The 13,016-nt window shown below is 39.8% G+C and overlaps 1 long non-coding RNA gene across 1 annotated transcript in view; it reads right to left on the bottom strand.

Moving 5' to 3' along the window:
* LOC121033684 (uncharacterized) overlaps positions 1 to 13,016 on the bottom strand; it is a 145,533-nt gene that overhangs the window by 129,159 nt on the left and 3,358 nt on the right. The gene's annotated exons all lie outside the window — the stretch shown is intronic.

Genomic DNA, 13,016 nt, shown 5'->3' with positions numbered 1-13,016 from the left:
CTCAGAAGAATCTCCAGGAAATAACAACAGCTAATGAGCTGATCAAAAAGGATTTAAATAATATAACAGAAAGTGAATTTAGAATAATAGTCATAAAATTAATCGCTGGGCTTGAAAACAGTATAGCTGACAGCAGAGAATCTCTTGCTACAGAGATCAAGGGACTAAGGAACAGTCACGAGGAGCTGAAAAACGCTTTAAATGAAATGCATAACAAAATGGAAACCACCACGGCTCGGATTGAAGAGGCAGAGGAGAGAATAGGTGAACTAGAAGATAAAGTTATGGAAAAAGAGGAAGCTGAGAAAAAGAGAGATAAAAAATCCAGGAGTACGAGGGGAAAATTAGAGAACTAAGTGATACACTAAAAAGAAATAATATACGCATAATTGGTATCCCAGAGGAGGAAGAGAGAGGGAAAGGTGCTGAAGGGGTACTTGAAGAAATCATAGCTGAGAACTTCCCTGAAGTGGGGAAGGAAAAAGGCATTGAAATCCAAGAGGCACAGAGAACTCCCTTCAGACGTAACTTGAATCGATCTTCTGCACGACATATCATAGTGAAACTGGCAAAATACAAGGATAAAGAGAAAATTCTGAAAGCAGCAAGGGGTAAACGTGCCCTCACATATAAAGGGAGACCTATAAGACTCGTGACTGATCTCTCTTTTGAAACTTGGCAGGCCAGAAAGAATTGGCACGAGATTTTCAGTGTGCTAGACAGAAAAAATATGCAGCCGAGAATCCTTTATCCAGCAAGTCTGTCATTTAGAATAGAAGGAGAGATAAAGGTCTTCCCAAACAAACAAAAACTGAAGGAATTTGTCACCACTAAACCAGCCCTCCAAGAGATCCTAAGGGGGACCCTGTGAGACAAAGTACCAGAGACATCACTACAAGCATAAAACATACAGACATCACAATGACTCTAAACCCGTATCTTTCTATAATAACACTGAATGTAAATGGATTAAATGCACCAACCGAAAGACATAGGGTATCAGAATGGATAAAAAACAAGACCCATCTATTTGCTGTCTACAAGAGACTCATTTTAGACCTGAGGACACCTTTAGATTGAGAGTGAGGGGATGGAGAACTATTTATCATGCTACTGGAAGCCAAAAGAAAGCTGGAGTAGCCATACTTATATCAGACAAACTAGACTTTAAATTAACGGCTCTAACAAGAGATGAAGAAGGACATTATATAATAGTGACAGGGTCTATCCATCAGGAAGAGCTAACAATTATAAATGTCTATGCGCCGAATACCGGAGCGCCCAAATATATAAAACAATTACTCATACACATAAGCAACCTTATTGATAAGAATGTGGTAATTGCAGGGGACTTTAACACCCCACTTACAGAAATGGATAGATCATCTAGACACACGGTCAATAAAGAAACAAGGGCCCTGAATGAGACATTGGATCAGATGGACTTGACAGATATATTTAGAACTCTGCATCCCAAAGCAACAGAATATACTTTCTTCTCGAGTGCACATGGAACATTCTCCAAGATAGATCATATACTGGGTCACAAAACAGCCCTTCATAAGTTTACAAGAATTGAAATCATACCGTGCATACTTTCAGACCACAATGCTATGAAGCTTGAAATCAACCACAGAAAAAAGTCTGGAAAACCTCCAAAAGCATGGAGGTTAAAGAACACCCTACTAACGAATGAGTGGGTCAACCAGGCAATTCGAGAAGAAATTAAAAAATATATGGAAACAAACGAAAATGAAAATACAACAATCCAAACGCTTTGGGACGCAGCGAAGGCAGTCCTGAGAGGAAAATACATTGCAATCCAGGCCTATCTCAAGAAACAAGAAAAATCCCAAATACAAAATCTAACAGCACACCTAAAGGAAATAGAAGCAGAACAGCAAAGGCAGCCTAAACCCAGCAGAAGAAGAGAAATAATAAAGATCAGAGCAGAAATAAACAATATAGAATCTAAAAAAACTGTAGAGCAGATCAACGAAACCAAGAGTTGGTTTTTTGAAAAAATAAACAAAATTGACAAACCTCTAGCCAGGCTTCTCAAAAAGAAAAGGGAGATGACCCAAATAGATAAAATCATGAATGAAAATGGAATTATTACAACCAATCCCTCAGAGATACAAACAATTATCAGGGAATACTATGAAAAATTATATGCCAACAAATTGGACAACCTGGAAGAAATGGACAAATTCCTGAACACCCACACTCTTCCAAAACTCAATCAGGAGGAAATAGAAAGCTTGAACAGACCCATCACCAGCGAAGAAATTGAATCGGTTATCAAAAATCTCCCAACAAATAAGAGTCCAGGACCAGATGGCTTCCCAGGGGAGTTCTACCAGACGTTTAAAGCAGAGATAATACCTATCCTTCTCAAGCTATTCCAAGAAATAGAAAGGGAAGGAAAACTTCCAGACTCATTCTATGAAGCCAGTATTACTTTGATTCCTAAACCAGACAGAGACCCAGTAAAAAAAGAGAACTACAGGCCAATATCCCTGATGAATATGGATGCCAAAATTCTCAATAAGATACTAGCAAATCGAATTCAACGGCATATAAAAAGAATTATTCACCATGATCAAGTGGGATTCATTCCTGGGATGCAGGGCTGGTTCAACATTCGCAAATCAATCAACGTGATACATCACATTAACCAAAAAAAAGAGAAAAACCATATGATCCTGTCAATCGATGCAGAAAAGGCCTTTGACAAAATCCAGCACCCTTTCTTAATAAAAACCCTTGAGAAAGTCTGGATAGAAGGAACATACTTAAAGATCATAAAAGCCATTTATGAAAAGCCCACAGCTAACATCATCCTCAACGGGGAAAAACTGAGAGCTTTTTCCCTGAGATCAGGAACACGACAGGGATGCCCACTCTCACCGCTGTTGTTTAACATAGTGCTGGAAGTTCTAGCATCAGCAATCAGACAACAACAGGAAATCAAAGGCATCAAAATTGGCAAAGATGAAGTCAAGCTTTCGCTTTTTGCAGATGACATGATATTATACATGGAAAATCCGATAGACTCCACCAAAAGTCTGCTAGAACTGATCCATGAATTCAGCAAAGTTGCAGGATACAAAATCAATGTACAGAAATCAGTTGCATTCTTATACACTAACAATGAAGCAACAGAAAGACAAATAAAGAAACTGATCCCATTCACAATTGCACCAAGAAGCATAAAATACCTAGGAATAAATCTAACCAAAGATGTAAAGGATCTGTATGCTGAAAACTATCGAAAGCTTATGAAGGTAATTGAAGAAGATTTAAAGAAATGGAAAGACATTCCCTGCTCATGGATTGGAAGAATAAATATTGTCAAAATGTCAATACTACCCAAAGCTATCTACACATTCAATGCAATCCCAATCAAAATTGCACCAGCGTTCTTCTCGAAACTAGAACAAGCAATCCTAAAATTCATATGGAACCACAAAAGGCCCCGAATAGCCAAAGTAATTTTGAAGAAGAAGACCAAAGCAGGAGGCATCACAATCCCAGACTTTAGCCTCTACTACAAAGCTGTCATCATCAAGACAGCATGGTATTGGCACAAAAACAGACACATAGACCAATGGAATAGAATAGAAACCCCAGAACTAGACCCACAAACGTATGGCCAACTCATCTTTGACAAAGCAGGAAAGAACATCCAATGGAAAAAAGACAGTCTCTTTAACAAATGGTGCTGGGAGAACTGGACAGCAACATGCAGAAGGTTGAAACTAGACCACTTTCTCACACCATTCACAAAAATAAACTCAAAATGGATAAAGGACCTGAATGTGAGACAGGAAACCATCAAAACCTTAGAGGAGAAAGCAGGAAAAGACCTCTCTGACCTCAGCCGTAGCAATCTCTTACTCGACACATCCCCAAAGGCAAGGGAATTAAAAGCAAAAGTGAATTACTGGGACCTTATGAAGAGAAAAAGCTTCTGCACAGCAAAGGAAACAACCAACAAAACTCAAAGGCAACCAACGGAATGGGAAAAGATATTTGCAAATGACATATCGGACAAAGGGCTAGTATCCAAAATCTATAAAGAGCTCACCAAACTCCACACCCAAAAAGCAAATAACCCAGTGAAGAAATGGGCAGAAAACATGAATAGACACTTCTCTAAAGAAGACATCCGGATGGCCAACAGGCACATGAAAAGATGTTCAGCGTCGCTCCTTATCAGGGAAATACAAATCAAAACCACACTCAGGTATCACCTCACGCCAGTCAGAGTGGCCAAAATGAACAAATCAGGAGACTATAGATGCTGGAGAGGATGTGGAGAAACGGGAACCCTCTTGCACTGTTGGTGGGAATGCAAATTGGTGCAGCCGCTCTGGAAAGCAGTGTGGAGGTTCCTCAAAAAATTAAAAATAGACCTACCCTATGACCCAGCAATAGCACTGCTAGGAATTTATCCAAGGGACACAGGAGTACTGATGCATAGGGGCACTTGTACCCCAATGTTCATAGCAGCACTCTCAACAATAGCCAAATTATGGAAAGAGCCTAAATGTCCATCAACTGATGAATGGATAAAGAAATTGTGGTTTATATACACTATGGAATACTACGTGGCAATGAGAAAAAATGAAATATGGCCTTTTGTAGCAACGTGGATGGAACTGGAGAGTGTGATGCTAAGTGAAATAAGCCATACAGAGAAAGACAGATACCATATGGTTTCACTCTTATGTGGATCCTGAGAAACTTAACAGGAACCCATGGGGGAGGGGAAGGAAAAAAAAAAAAGAGGTTAGAGTGGGAGAGAGCCAAAGCATAAGAGACTGTTGAGAACCGAGAACAAACTAAGGGTTGATGGGGGGTGGGAGGGAGGAGAGGGTGGGTGATGGGTATTGATGAGGGCACCTTTTGGGATGAGCACTGCGTGTTGTATGGAAACCAATTTGACAATAAATTTCATATATAAATTAAAAAAATGTGCAGGAACATTATGTCTAAAAAAACAATGTATGTACCTCAATTAAAGAATATTGCTAAAAAATGCTAACCATCATCTGAACTTTCAGTGAGTTGTAACCACTAATTACAGATTACCATACTAATACAATAATAGGGAAAAAGTTTGAAATATTCTGAGAATTACCAAAATGGGACACACAAAAAAACACAAAATGAGCAAATGCTTTTGGATAAATGACACTGATAGACTTGCTTGACACATGGTTACCACAAACCTTCGATTTATAAAAAGTTCAATATCTGTGAAGCACAATAAAGCAAAGTGCAAAAAAACAAGGTATCCTTATACATTAAACATATGCATTTTTTGTATATCGACTATACCTTTATAAAGTGTTTTTTTAAACTCTCATCAAAGCAGGAATAGAAGAGATCCCTCCATCTGATTAAAGGTACTAAGAAAAAACATGCAACTAATGTTTTCCCTAATGGTGAAATACTAAACACTTTCACCCTAAGATTGGGAGCAAGGCAAGGATATCTGCTGTCATTACTTTTCCTAAACATTGTCCATAAGGTGTTAGCCATGCACTAAAACAAGAAAAACAGGTAAAAGGCATAAAGTTTGGAAGGAAGAAGTAAAATTATCTTTATTCACACTCAACAAGACTATATGCATAAAATTTAAAGGATCTACTAAACAACTGGTAGAATTAATCATTGAATTTCTCAAAGGCACAGGATACAATATCAATATACAGAAATCAATTATTTCTTTTGTTTATTTGTTTATTTTAATATATTTTTCATTTGAGTTTTTTAAAAGTTGCCAGCACTGAGAACACTGAAGATACCTGTGAGTGATTTGCTTATATTTTGAATATGACACATAGCCCTGCTAATATTTCTGACTCAGTTAGCAACCTCAGCTCGACTAAAAGATACCTCTTCTATTCACCAACTTGTGCCATTGATTCCATAATGCCTCCTTTCTAAGGGTAGAATTTTATTTATTTATTTATTTTTCAATATATGAAGTTTATTGTCAAATTGGTTTCCATACAACACCCAGTGCTCATCCCAAAAGGTGCCCTCCTCAATACCCATCACCCACCCTTCCCTCCGTCCCACCCCCCATCAACCCTCAGTTTGTTCTCAGTTTTTTTTTTTCAACGTTTATTTATTTTTGGGACAGAGAGAGACAGAGCATGAACGGGGGAGGGGCAGAGAGAGATGGAGACACAGAATCGGAAACAGGCTCCAGGTTCTGAGCCATCAGCCCAGAGCCCGACGCGGGGCTCGAACTCACGGACCGCGAGATCGTGACCTGGCTGAAGTCGGACGCTTAACCAACTGCGCCACCCAGGCGCCCCTGTTCTCAGTTTTTAAGAGTCTCTTATACTTTGGCTCTCTTCCACCCTAACCTCTTTTTTTTTTTTTTTTCCTTCCCCTCCCCATGGTCTTCTGGTAAGTTTCTCAGGATCCACATAAGAGTGAAAACATATGGTATCTGTCTTTCTCTGTATGGCTTATTTCACTTAGCATAACACTCTCCAGTTCCATCCATGTTGCTACAAAGGGCCGTATTTCATTCTTTCTCATTGCCACATAGGACTTCATTGTGTATATAAACCACAATTTCTTTATCCATTCGTCAGTTGATGGACATTTAGGCTCTTTCCACCATTTGGCTATTGTTGAGAGTGCTGCTATAAACATTGGGGTACAAGTGCCCCTATGCATCAGTACTCCTGTATCCCTTGGGTAAATTCCTAGCAGTGCTATTGCTGGGTCATAGGGTAGGTCTATTTTTAATTTTTTGAGGAACCTCCACACTGTTTTCCAGAGTGGCTGCACCAGTTTGCATTCCCACCAACAGTGCAAGAGGGTTCCCATTTCTCCACATCCTCTCCATCATCTATAGTCTCCTGATTTGTTCATTTTGGCCACTCTGACTGGCATGAGGTGATATCTGAGTGTGGTTTTGATTTGTATTTCCCTGATGAGGAGCGACGTTGAGCATCTTTTCATGTGCTTGTTGGCCATCCGGATGTCTTCTTTAGAGAAGTGTCTATTCATGTTTTCTGCCCATTTCTTCACTGGGTTATTTGTTTTTCAGGTGTGGAGTTTGGTGAGCTCTTTATAAGAAATCAATTATTTCTATATTTTGTTTTTTAAATTTTTAAATTTTTAATTCATTTTATTTTTTATTTTTAATTCCACTATAGTTAACATACAGTGTTATATTAGTGTATTTCTATATTTTGTCATTAAACATTTGGAAAAAAAGAGTCTTAAAGATACCATTTTAAGTATATACTAAAAAGCATTGAAAGCAGGAATTAAAACAGATATGTGTACACTCATATTCATAGCAGCATTATTCATAATAGCCAAAAAGTAGAATCAGCCCAAGAATCCATAGATGGATGAATAAACAAAATATGGAAAATACATACAATAGAATATTATTCAATCTTAAAAAAGAAAGAAAATTCTGACACCTGCTACAACATGGATGAACCTTGAAAACATTATGTAAAGTGAAATAAGCCAGTCACAGAAGGACAGATACTATATGATTCCACTTATATGGAGCACCTGGAGTAGTCAAGTTCATAGAAACAGACAGTAGAATGATGGTTGCTGGGGGGAAGGGGGAGGGAAGAATAGGGGATTTAGTGTTCAATGGGTACAGAACCTCAGCTTGGGAAGATGAAAAGAGTTCTGGAGATGGATGGTAGTGATGGTTTATATATGTATGTAAAATAGGAATAAATTTAACAAAAGACATGCAAGTCCTATGCACCAAAACCCACAAAACATTGCTGAGAGAAATTAAAGATGACCTAAGGAAATGGAGAAAAAAGAACTATGTCAGACACTCACCCCACATGATTTCAAGATTTATTATAAAAGTACAGTAATCAAGACGGTGCGGTATTGGTAAAGGATAAATAGATTAATGGAACAAATTAAAGAGACCAGAAATAGACCACACATTTAGAGTCAATTGATTTTGGACAAAAGTATTTTAAATAAGTGATGCTCATACAACTGGATAAGTATATGGAAAAATATAATATGAGATGAACTATAAACCTAAATACAAAAATTGAAACTACATGGCTTCTAGGAGACCACATATGGTCTAGGGTGAGTCCCAAGAATTTGTATTTCAAACAGGTTTCCTAGGTAATCTGTATGTTGCTGGTCCAGGGACCACATTTTGTCATTATTTTTTATCATCATGGTACAAGAAAAAAATAAATAAATGCTAACATTTTTTCCACTCAAATCTCCCCCTTAAATAGTTAGAAAGTAAAATAGCAACTCCTTAGGAATAAATTTAAAGTATTAATAATTTAGGATTAAGTATAAATGATAGAATCTGTGAAGAAACATCTTTTTCAACAATGTTGAATTTAGGACTAGGAAGCCATGGTTTTGTGAGAAGCCTAAATGGGATACTATGCCCCAAGAGAAATTTATTGCATCAACAATATGGCTTAACCCAAAGAAAAATAATCATGCATATAATATGTACCCTTGCTCATGTGTCCAACATGAAGATAAGATATTCAAATATAATTCAGCCTGGTGGCCCATTCTTGCTAACTTGTGCTTCATGGTGAAATATCACTGCCACTTACGTGGATTAATAAAAACCTTCTGTATGGAGGCTTTCCTATTATTCTTCTGTGATTTGTTTGCCGTTGTAATGGCAATCACTCTCTGTGTCATGCTTCTTTTTGCTGTCTTTTAAATTTTAGCCAGGCAGTATGCTCTTAGTGCATACTTCTTAGAGCAGTAAACAAGCTTTAAACACATAGGAATTTTAGAGCTTTATAAAGGGGACATTACAGATGATGATCTGACAGAGAGAAACACAAGAGAGTGTAAGGACAAAGAGCATGGGCAATGGAGTCAGGCAGTCCTCAGGTCAAATCCTGCTTCACCATTTACCTAGTAAATGTTTCTCCAACCACTCAAGGTCTCAGTTTCCTTATGTGTAAGATAAGCTCTTGTGAAGATCAAATGAGACAATGTGTAGGAAGTACTCAGCCCATTGCCTGAGACCATTGTGAGTAACTACTGTAACTGGAATAATATCTTAAGCCATTAAATGTGTATTTCTCCTTTCTATTTTCATATGAAGCATCTCCTTAGCCACTATAAAGCATTTATCTGGAGAAGGAGGTAGACAGGGAGTATGGAGTAGAAATGAGAGGAAAGACAATTAGATTTATTGCAGAAACATAAAGAAAAATAGTCAATATTCAGATTCTGGCAGCCAAAATAGAATGTTTTCGAGCACTCATAGAGAAAAAGAGACAGAGAGAGAGAGAGAGAGAGAAGAGAAATCTGAGGTGCTGAGCATTTTATCTAAGAGACTGAATATTTTCCCTAAAGGCGCCATGTGGTAGACTGTTTGCCAAACTGGCTGCTGTCATTCCCATGTTTGTTTCTATGCCCTTTGCAACGTGACTTGGCAGCTCCTCCCATTGGGAAAATGTTCCAGCAGACTGAGCAGCAAGTGCAAAGACCCTCAGGCAAGAAGGCATTTGACAGTGTTCAAGGAACACAGAGAAAGCCAGTGTGGTTGGAGTGCAAGGAAAAGGAAGAGGACAATGACAAGTCAGAGAATGGACAGCACCAGATCACATACAGCTTTTGGGACTAGGAAACCCCTGGCAACATAAGGACCAAAACCAAACCACTGTGGCCTGTTTATACATGAGTACAAGAGGACCTATGTTAAAATATTAAACTACTTTCATTCCAGTTGGTAAACAGCCACGGTCCTGATGCCCCTAGTTGTCCCCATAGCCCTGGCAAACCAGAGCTCTCCCCCCAGACCATAAACCTTTCATGATCCTGTAATTTAAGAATCAGGGTACATAGAAGCTTCTAATATGAATCTAGTGCCATGACTATAGATGTGCAACATTATCCCTAGGTAAAAGGGAGAGCATTTCTTCTTCTTCTTCTTTTTAATGTTTATTTATTTTTGTGAGAAAGAGAATGAGAGAGAGAGAGAGCAGCAGGGGAGGGGCAGAGCGAAAGGGAGACACAGAATCTGAAGCAGGATCCAGGCTCTAAACTGTCAGCACAGAGCCCAATGTGGGGTTTGAGCACATGAACTGCGAGATCATAACCAGACGCTTAACCGACCGAGCCACCCAGGCACCCCAAAGGGACAGCATTGCTTTATCTACATCTTCATGAAGTTCAAAATAAGCATGAATTCCTTCCATCAGTAAATACTTACTACTCATGGGTCAGGAGGTATTACAGGTGTCAGGGATGAGAGAGGGTAAACAAACCAGTTTTTACCCCCACAAAGCTTAGAGTTCAGCATTCAGGCAAATTGTTGCCTGTAGGTAGTAATTTCTAGGCACCTAAACTCCACAACAGAATCATCTGAGACTTCTAAAATGTACTGACGCCTAGGTCCCACCCCCCCCAGTGGGGATGATTTCATTGCTCTGGGGTGTTTCCAGGGAACTGGCAATTTCTAAAAGTTCCCCAGCTGATTCAATGTGCTTCCAGGGCTGAGAACCTCTCTCTTAGAGAGAGATGAGCCAATATGGAAAACAGAAACTGGGATTTCCACGTTAAGTAAAATTATGGGTACAAACCTAGAGAATTAAGTCTTCTCTGCATGTCAACTAATAAAGATAAATCAAGATAGAAACATGATTTCTTAAAAGGTACTTTTCAGGAAGTTCTGGAAGCTGTCTTTGTAGAATGGCATTCTGACACAATGCTTGCTGGCAGTCTGATCCAATGTTAGGCAGGTTAACTACTCATATTCCGACAATCTCCAGACTTTTTGAAATAAAATTCCTGGGGGAGCCAAGATGGCAGAACAGCATGGAAGCTTTTTGTGTGTCTCACGTCCATGAAATACAGCCAGACCAACACTAAGCCATTCTACATACCTAGAAAACTGATTGGAGGATTAACACAACAATCTGCACAACCTGAACCACAGAATTCAGCAGGTACGCAACACGAAGAGCTGAACTTGGGGAGCAAGAAGCCCCAAAAGGTAGGGAACCCCTTTTGCAGGTAGAGAGAGGATGGAGACTGGGGAGGGGAGGAGCATACGGGGAAAAGCACCCCTCCCCAAAAGCAGCTGGAGAGAAAGTGGAAAATTGGAAATAGCTGCAGGGACTAAACTAAAAAGAGAGAAAGGGGAAAGGAGAGGGTTTAAATTCCATTAAGACTGAAATATAATTCCTCAGGAGAAGAACTTCTAAATATAAACACTCCTACTCCCCTTCCCCTCCCCCCCCCCCCCCATGACCTGGACACTCTCAAACTCTACACCCCCACCCAAAGCTAGCCATCAGCCTGAGGAATGAGACTGTGTCTGGAATTCCAGGCTGTAGATGAGGATTCCAACACCAGAAGATACGAACCATGACTTGGTGGATTGAGATTGCTTGTCAGAATGATTTCTTACCTTTCTAATTGCTTTCCAGTTGCTTCCCTAAGCTGTCCATCAAGTGACAAATGTTTGTTTAGGATGAGACAGAACTGAAAACACCCCAAAAGGTTGACATAATGAAGAGTCCAGAGATGATGAAAGGAAACATGTGCCAAAGGCTGGGCTGCAGTGTAAGTATTTTCTAGAGCCACTGGATCGCAGAGAAGCAGCAAAGCACATTCTGGGGCAATGAATGTGCTCTGCACTAGCCCTTGATTATTCTACCCTAATGAAGGGGAATAATAATGAGGGTTTTCTGAAAGAGCAGCTGATTTTAATGACCGTTTTGGTTTTGACTCTGGAAATCACTACTAGGTAAATAAAAAGGTATGCAGCATGTCTAAGTATATTTCAGCTGGGTGGTGTGGAATGTGGCCAAGAATGCTAGAGAGTAAATGGCTTAGGATTTCAAAACTCACCAGAGAAAAACCACAAAAGAGAAACATCTCAAAGGAAATAACAGAGCCCTGAGTTATGATTTAGAAAGCAAGGTCCTTATCTCTGGTCTATAGTGACCAGGTGTATGACCCAGGTAAGTTACTCCCCTGTGCCTCAGTTTCCTCATTTTTAACATGAGAGGGCTGCACTTACATGATCTCCAGTGGGATGGATGGATAAAATAGAATTTAATATCTGCGTGTGAGGGAAAGAGAAAGTATTGAGATCTGCAGCCTGAAGATTACAGTTGGAGCCCAAGATACTCTTGAGGATGAGGGTGGGAAGGCATCAGGACCCCAACACTTTGTTTCAGAAATTAAAACTAGTTGGAGTGGACTGGAGGTTGCCCTGAGCAAGGCTCAAAGTCAGAGAATGACCACAAGACCCATCAGATAAACTCACCATCAAGGAGAAAAAAGTAGGACTGCCAGCCCAGCCTCTGCACAGACTTAGGAATTCAAAAAGGAGGCTGAAATCAGTACCCACAAGGACTGGACCCATCCCAGGAATCAGGTAGCAGTCTTGAGTACTGGACAAGTGGCTGTGTGAGGGAACATGAGGAACTATAGGAATGGGCATCCAGACCAGGTTTGCCTAGAGTCCGCCCCAGGTGGAACTTACTCCTGAGGTCTGGGAATCTTCTCTCTGGCCTCTGAAGGAAGAGCAGTGATCCAAGCAAAAGTCTGCACTAGCGGTTCCTTGGGAGCCACCAGTCTTTCGTGGGGGTAGTGGAGACCCCTGGCCTTGAGGGGACATCTCTACTGAGACTCCAGAAGCAGAAGTGGAAGTGATCATGATGGCTCTGGCATATGGGAAGGACATGGTATTTCCTGTTCACTGGCCATATGAGGGTTCACATGTTCAACTTTGGGAGCCCACCTGAGTGGTGCCTTATCTACATCCCAAACTATAAATTAGGCCATGCCAATTACAGATCTATAAGATCCCTCGTGGCTCCAGTATGCTGTGATTCAAAACAAAACCCAAAGACTGACTTTAATTCAGAGTTTTGTGTACAACTAACTATATCCTTAAGTTTGTAGACACTGGGACTCTTATCTACAAAAAGGAGAGATGTGTAAACTAGAGATCCATCTGTGACCATTAAATAGCCTAAAAT

Source organism: Herpailurus yagouaroundi, unplaced genomic scaffold, assembly GCF_014898765.1.
Source record: "Herpailurus yagouaroundi ecotype Mexico unplaced genomic scaffold, PumYag 159, whole genome shotgun sequence".
NCBI lineage: Eukaryota > Metazoa > Chordata > Mammalia > Carnivora > Felidae > Herpailurus > Herpailurus yagouaroundi.
The sequence above is the reverse complement of the archived record's forward strand: the minus strand, read 5'-3'. Positions and strand labels throughout refer to the sequence as shown.